Genomic DNA, 8,766 nt, shown 5'->3' with positions numbered 1-8,766 from the left:
GCCAAATTACAATTCGTGTTTTAAAAATACTTCTGATTGGTAGAAAATTATATTAATATTATTATCCCACCCGTGCATACAAAATGATTAAGGAGTTTCTAATAGGCATAATTGAGGTTTTTTTTTAAATGTTAAATTGAACAAAAAAGGTTCTTTAAAACATCTACTTTACCATAGAAATCCTTTATAAATAAGGATATCTGTATACCCTTAAAGACCACAATTATTATTACCACAAAATTATTCCCTCAATGGTAAATGTTTAATAAACACAATATTTTATTTGTTTTACACTTTTGAATTTAATAACAATTTTATTGAAAATGGTATACGTTTAGTCTCTACCTACTTTTTGAATTTTTAAATAACCAGAATAAGATAGCTCCTCCCCTTTCCCAAAAAAGAGTACATTATACTGCCCTCAATTTTTGGTTACAGCATTCGTACTTTTGCAGAGCATGACGATCGCCCTCAGTGCAACAGACCAAACTTTCATTTCAATTACAAAAACAATTTAAACACTGGTACAGTATTTTGACCTACATAGACTACAATACAATGAATGTCACTTTGCGCTGTGGTTTTTGGTAGTCTAATTCATATCTGAAATGATTCTTTTATCCAACTTTTAAGCACAGGTTATACTACCAAATTAATAATTAAAAACAAGTAGGCCTAAATACTTAACATTGTTAGGTTATACTACCAAAGTAATATAGTAAAAATAGGTACAGTATACTTAACATTATTATTGTAATCCCATCGCTTTCTTAGGTCCCCATCCTTTTAATATGTAATTACGTTTAAATCCAATTTAAAATAAATATCTTAAGAAGAACAATATGTTCAAGTATAATTTATCAATAACTTAAACAAAAGAAGGCCACTGTACAATTAATTTCGGAATACCATCTAACAGATGGATACCACAAAGTAGTTGACAGGAAACCTAAAAGGGACTGATTCCCTATGGCTCCTCCAGCCTGTTTTTCCCTTAACATTGGGATTGTAAATGCTAAAGGTCCCATTTCGATATTAATTGTAATTTCAACCCGTCTTGGTGGTGACGCCCACGGATCCCCTACTCTAGTTTTATATTTTATATAAGCCTATTGGGCTTATTACCCAAAGCTTGAACTGAGCAATGGGTATAGAATTAGACCGTAATGCGTCAGTCAACCGCGTCATTAGACAATCGTTTCGTCTCACCAGTTAAGCAAACACTATTCTTTTTGTGCCTTTTGAACGGCGGCCAGGCTAAAAAAGAATGATTAATTCATATGCAAATCCAATGAGAAAGCGGTAAACATCGTCCGTTGTCTAATGCTCTACGACTCCAGCCCATGTAAGACCAATTTCCTTCATGTGAATGTACGATCAACGTATTTAATTATGAACACCCGAAACCCAGTAGTCTGGGGGTTTCTGATGATTTCCATACTAAATGTAGCGGTAGTATTTGCAAACGGTAAGGATAATACATTTATATTGTATTGAAATTTGTATTTTTTTAATGGAGATTTTATATATTGAATTTCATCGTACATGATCTATGACGGCCAACCGGTACTAAAGCGCTGTGCATTGGTAAAACCATGAACAGGTTTATACGGTAAACTTGTTTCACTCTCGTAGATTTCAACGTTCAATTTGAACGTTCTGTTTCATTTCTCATATGATGTATGATGGAAAATATGGTTTCATCCCCAAAGGGGCCTTTATAATAATAGTTGAATGGATTTGGAAAAAATAATATTAATAATATCAATCAATTGACAGGCCATACTTTATAGATGACAATGAACTATAATATTATAAAATAAACATCTAAAACATTTTTTCCTGAATAATTAGACCACTTACAGATTCCCGGATTCGGATTTTCTCGGATACAAATTTGGATTTAAGTATTCTTCCACGACATACGATGTGCACGCAAAAAGTGATTAGTTAATATACAGTACCTGTATATAAATTTTATTTTATTTTCAGTAGGCCTAAATTGCCTTCGGGTTTATATATATATAGGGCCCACTATAATATTATCTTTATGATTTGATCTATTCGTCCCCTAGTAACCAAGCTTTAATTATTCCATTCGGATCTGGAGGATTAATTTAGAATCACCTATTTCATTGTCCGCCTACTCTCTGCATGCGATCGTTGTACACTCCATACTGTGTATATTAATATAGACAGTATACACAGTAATGTTGGGGAAAAACAAACCTAATATTAATTATTCATCCATTGAAAAAAAAAAAAGAGAATTGTAGGGCCTACTTGCGTGCCCAACTTATGATTGCCTAAAATGGCAACAAAAATTTAAATTCTGAAAGTAGTGAAATACAGAAGGCCCCTATCAATATTATGGTTAGTGTTCTTTATTTCAAAATATTAAATTTGGACTTTTATTTTAAGCGCATAATGCATAAAGCCTCTATGCGCTTCACATAAAAATAAAAGTAATCCATGAAATAAATAAAATAAAAAAGAGCAATTAAAAATGACAGGCCATAAAATATATGCATATATACATATTTGCATTTTATGCCTACCAACACTCACTATTTTTGTTCCACAACATAATTCAAGTGTTGGAAAATAGCCTTTGTTGAGTGACCAGGAAATAATAACTTATTCCAATATCGAACTGTTTAGAAATCTACGGATTTGTAAATTTGAATAGTTCTATGAACAAACCAATCAAATTGCAAGCAGTGAATCTCTAATAGTAATAATATGAATAATGAAACAATATTAAATATTGTTGCCAATATACTAACTTGGATTCGTTTAAAAAATTATTAAAAACTCATCTTTTTTGCCAGGCTTAGACATGGTCATAGGCCTTTGTTAGTTTGTTTTATTAGTTTCTCCACACATTTTAAAATAAAATATACAAATTACAAAAAAAAGACCTAACAGGCCTAATTCTTTCCATTTTAAATTCGCAATTTTATTGTGCATTTAATCTGAGGTGATTGCATATTATAAGCATTCAAAAGAATTGAGCACCTTTAGTGGCGAAGTGCGCTCTAGAAATCTTCATTCTTATTATTAATATTAAATATAATGTACAATTAATGAATCTCATGAATCAATGTTTGGTTTCCTCTTTTGTAAGCCTACGTTTTAACTTGAAGGCCACATCTTCAGAATAAAATAATAATACTAATTATAAATAATATGTCTATTGATACTATCTATTGCTATTCGTCCGTCGTCGTCTCATGATCTGATATTCAGTCCTCGGATATTAATGTAGAAATTGAAATTAATATGATGTTATGCCTCACGTGATCATTCATACACAAAATATCAAAATTTTGAATCTATCAATAAATCAAAATAACATTTATTTCCTTCATTCTTAAACAAACATAAATACAATTTCTTACAATAGGCCTATACAACAAGAAGGAGGCACACATTTCAAGAAGCAGAGCTTGTGCTGAAAGTGGCAACAGAAAATACAATACGTCAAAACATACATAAAAAACAAAAATATAACCAAAAAAACGGTTTGAATAGGATAAGGCCTACATCGTCAATTAGGTGATTGAGGATACTGCAATTGTATCTCCAGAAATTCATTTTCTTTGGTTGTATTGTCATCAGTATTATGTTCTTATTTGTCAATCATAGTCTTTGTCGTTTTTACAATGGCGATTGATTAATTTTATATATTGACCTACTTACATTATGCATGAATCACACATTAATTTATTTGCTCTGAATTTATTATCCACAAGACGAATTCAAGTTTTCGCAGTTAATATCTATAATATGTTCGCTTGAGTTCTGCTGATAAAATCGAAATTTATCTCATTTCCACCTGCTCCACCAAATTCCACAGTTTTCGGTTCAACTCAAGGCTTATTTTTAGTCATATATTTAAAAAAAAAATTGTATATGATCATAACTAATAAACGCCACTGTAAGCCTACTTCGGTACCTATTAGTTACCATTTCTTATATTCATTTTTATATCCATTATGCCTATTTTAACGCGATTTTATCATTCATGTATTTTATTTGTTAACATTGTTAATATACTTGTTTTATCAACATTCGTAAAGAGGCACGTCAAATCCTTTATAAAATATTACCTTTTGTTCATCATGCCAAACAAACAAACAGACAAATTAGTTGAATAATTCCTTTTTTTAGTAACTGTAAATAATTAAATTTCAATTCAATTTATTCCGGATTTTACAATACAAACATAACAACATAAAAAAAGTTTATTTAAAATTTAATTTGTTGTTCTATACTACTTTAAGACCGAGGACGACGTGCTGAAACTTTTGAATATTGATGACGTATCACGTGCTTGTTACAAATTGGTCTTTTATACGTTTCACGATTTCAGTATTCTTTTTTAAATTAATTTTCTCCTCGACTGATACTCTTTTATTATTCGACGAACGACTGATACTCTTTTATTATTCGACATGTGTTTTGAAGTTTGTATCATGACTCGTTCCAACAATATGCCTATTTTATCATTGTGCTATTTATGGATGTTATAGAATTTGAAAACCTTTTACACAAAACACTACAGAAGAATATGTTATGGTATGTCTACGGCTGATTTGTCACTAGGTCATGCGAAGTATTTCTGTTGTTAAAGGCACACCTTTATTACACTGTCAGAATGTCACAAAGTGATTAGTTTAAATGTAACTTCCTGATAAAATAACATATTACTTTGATCAGGGAAGAGTTAAATTTAACTCTTCCCTGCTTTGATATACTAACCATTTTTTTGCCTCTTTTTTTCTGTAATTAAAAAATATGAAAAACGTTTCATTTGAATTTATATTTGATTATACAGTATAAGCCTCAATTCAATTCAACTTTTATTTTACACAAACTGTTCATAAGGCCTAATACAAAACAAAAGAAATGCATTTGATTCTGTAAACAACTATCAACAAAATATATGATAGGTTTATTAGATTGTTTTCTTTTTTTGTCTTACGTGGGTGGGTCCGTCCCACTTTTATTTCCATACAGTAGGCCTACAGATATTGTTTACTTTATACATATTATTATGACGATGGTGTCATTATTATAACTAGAGGGTGAGCTCGCTTCGCTCGCTCCCCCTCTAGGAAGTGTAGACGATGGTTCCCGGAATGATAATGACTCGGGACGTAAAAAGTTTTAGAAGGACATTCTGGCCTGGACAATTTCGGTCGGTTACCATTATTTAAATGCTTTTGATATTCGTAAAACTAAACGTACTCACTAACCTAAGTGTCTTAGATGATTAATAGCGTTTTAGGCGTAGGCCTATAGTGTTTATTGTAGATATGAAAAGTGGTAAAAAAGAATATCAAATGCTTGGTAAATTGTAGATAACAGTCCGAAGAAATCTACTAAAAATAGTATAATTGTGTTATAAATATAATGCAATATTGTGTGTAGAAATGTGGATGGGCGTTTATTAGATGTATTTGGGGGTGGGGGGGGGGTGAGTAGCGAGATAATTATTTTAATTGAAGTTTTACTGGGGAGGTGTTCCGGGCGTTTATTCAAATAAATACCATCCTAATTGGTATAATGAATACATTATTCCGCGACACAGTGGCCTAAGAAGGAAGACGTTTAGACGGCTTGCAACATAGGCAGAAGTATCCCAGGGTCCTGACGGGACACAGATAGCGCAAGTATACATAAAGTCCTGGCAGCTTACTCAACAACTCGGCTATCGGGGTTTCATTCGATTTCAAAACAAAAGCTATTATCATCAATTCTCTTGATGTAATGTAATTTTATATAATTATTTCCCACAATTTACTCCTATGTTTCATGAATGTATTTAATGTGATCTTTATGTACTACTATACTTTCAAACGCGCGGTCCGAAAATAAACAAAAAAACAAAATGGCTATCGCCACCAAGCACCAACGGCCAACTTAGTATACAACTCCCTGATTGAAACCAACACCTTCCGTGAACCCGGAAATTACTTCTACCACGCGTAGAGTTAAAATTTACCGATTGAAATCAGAATATTTCTTATAAAACCCTTTATAATATCTTCCTAAGATAGAAATATGGAACAATAGCGTCGATGTGAAAACTAATGTTATCAAATCTACGTTTCGCGGTACATTTTGAGATAGATAAGGTAGGTATATCCAAGGCGGAGATTTGTACCGAAGTTTTTGCATTGTGCTCGCCTATGTCAGAATTAACCATAATTTATATATAGATACATGCAACTATGTTTACAAAAACTTGCATTTTCTTCCTTCTACTTCAGATGATTGTCCAGAAGAAGTCAAACACGGAGAAAGAAATAGTAAGGGTGAAGTGACATGTAATACGGGCTACAACAGAGTAGAATGTAGTACACCAACTCCTGCACCAGGAAAGGAGGCGGCGAAATGTGAACTTGGTAAGAAGCTAAAAAAACTGCAACCGACAAGATAAAAAGTGATGTGTGTGTGTTTTGTAGAGGGGGGGGGGAGGGGGCGGTTGTTAGTGCAGGGTGAAGTAGGTTAGTGTGAACGAAGAAGAGAAAGGGGATGTAACCTCGATGATAAGGTATTTACTGATTTTGTGTTTTACAAGTCAAATTATTGAAATAAACATTTCATTTCTAGAATGTATCTTTATTATCCCATGCTTAATTAAATGCATGTATTTATTTACGTGTAGATATGCTAAGTTTGGTTGTTACATGACGTGGTGCAAACGCAACACAAGTAATTTGACCAATTACAAGTGATTGATTATCCAAACATTCGCCTGTGATTGGCTGTACATATACGTCATTGCGTTTACGTCATCGGTAACTATGACAAGGCCTGTCAGTACTTAGATCGTAAGAAAAAGAAAAAGAAAAATAACTAGAAGTTACTCCGTTAACAAAAGTATAATCTTCCAGAAAATACCTAACCATCTATCTTGCTTGACCTGAACTTTAAAGACCCATGCTCCAGTATTTACATCTCATTTTCCTATTCTTTAATGCAAAAGATACCGTAAACTTTTTCTACTGCTCAAATAAGTTCAGTTTTTTAAGCCAAACTGTTTTCGCTGTTTGTATTGGTTTTCAATTAACCAATGACAATGCTATGGAACTTATTGATAAAAGCTATGATCTCAGTTACATCAATTACGGACATACTGAATCTTTCCCTAATCTTCTTTTATCATATAGATTGATTCTTCCCTTCTTGGTAATAATCTATAAATCGTTTTTTTTTTTGCTTTGTTTTTTATTGTATACATTTGGTATATAATAGTTTATAGTTTATGTGCCTAATTATTAATTATGTTATCATAAACCAATCATAGGACTACTGACTCTAAGTTTTAGTAATCCTGTTTACTTTTAGTTGTCTGATCAATTCTCTTTTTGTTTGTTTTCAAAAGTAAAACATGGAGAAGTATTTCTGCATGAGACAAATAAATAAATGACATTTACTGACTATAATAGTATAACAATTATTACTGTAGTAGATAATCAGTTTTACACTTACCAATACTTTGAGCAGTAAAAAGTAAAACTAGAATCAAAGACTTGATATAAGATATCGCCATCCTTACTTTATGCCTACGTGTTGCTTTGATAACGATCAGTTAACAGTAAACAGTACATATTAACAAATGATCTCTACAAGGAAATAGTTACACCCCATTGAATACAGCAGACGTTATTTTAAATTTTTTTATCATTGCATAATTCCAGTAATGTCAGTAGCATTTATTGGCGCCAAATTACAATTCGTGTTTTAAAAATACTTCTGATTGGTAGAAAATTATATTAATATTATTATCCCACCCGTGCATACAAAATGATTAAGGAGTTTCTAATAGGCATAATTGAGGTTTTTTTTTAAATGTTAAATTGAACAAAAAAGGTTCTTTAAAACATCTACTTTACCATAGAAATCCTTTATAAATAAGGATATCTGTATACCCTTAAAGACCACAATTATTATTACCACAAAATTATTCCCTCAATGGTAAATGTTTAATAAACACAATATTTTATTTGTTTTACACTTTTGAATTTAATAACAATTTTATTGAAAATGGTATACGTTTAGTCTCTACCTACTTTTTGAATTTTTAAATAACCAGAATAAGATAGCTCCTCCCCTTTCCCAAAAAAGAGTACATTATACTGCCCTCAATTTTTGGTTACAGCATTCGTACTTTTGCAGAGCATGACGATCGCCCTCAGTGCAACAGACCAAACTTTCATTTCAATTACAAAAACAATTTAAACACTGGTACAGTATTTTGACCTACATAGACTACAATACAATGAATGTCACTTTGCGCTGTGGTTTTTGGTAGTCTAATTCATATCTGAAATGATTCTTTTATCCAACTTTTAAGCACAGGTTATACTACCAAATTAATAATTAAAAACAAGTAGGCCTAAATACTTAACATTGTTAGGTTATACTACCAAAGTAATATAGTAAAAATAGGTACAGTATACTTAACATTATTATTGTAATCCCATCGCTTTCTTAGGTCCCCATCCTTTTAATATGTAATTACGTTTAAATCCAATTTAAAATAAATATCTTAAGAAGAACAATATGTTCAAGTATAATTTATCAATAACTTAAACAAAAGAAGGCCACTGTACAATTAATTTCGGAATACCATCTAACAGATGGATACCACAAAGTAGTTGACAGGAAACCTAAAAGGGACTGATTCCCTATGGCTCCTCCAGCCTGTTTTTCCCTTAACATTGGGATTGTAAATGCTAAAGGTCCCATTTC

General features: G+C 31.7%; 1 long non-coding RNA gene across 1 annotated transcript; it reads left to right on the top strand.

The window, feature by feature from the left end:
* Window positions 1-1,301: 1,301 nt before the first annotated feature.
* Window positions 1,302-7,498, top strand: LOC140063133 (uncharacterized). Its single transcript, XR_011847573.1, has 3 exons — window positions 1,302-1,468; window positions 6,279-6,413; window positions 6,677-7,498. It is a non-coding gene; the product is annotated as an uncharacterized lncRNA (long non-coding RNA).
* Window positions 7,499-8,766: the final 1,268 nt, after the last annotated feature.

The sequence above is a fragment of the Antedon mediterranea genome, chromosome 11, assembly GCF_964355755.1.
Source record: "Antedon mediterranea chromosome 11, ecAntMedi1.1, whole genome shotgun sequence".
NCBI classification, from domain to species: domain Eukaryota; kingdom Metazoa; phylum Echinodermata; class Crinoidea; order Comatulida; family Antedonidae; genus Antedon; species Antedon mediterranea.
This window is presented reverse-complemented; position numbering and strand designations above follow the sequence as displayed.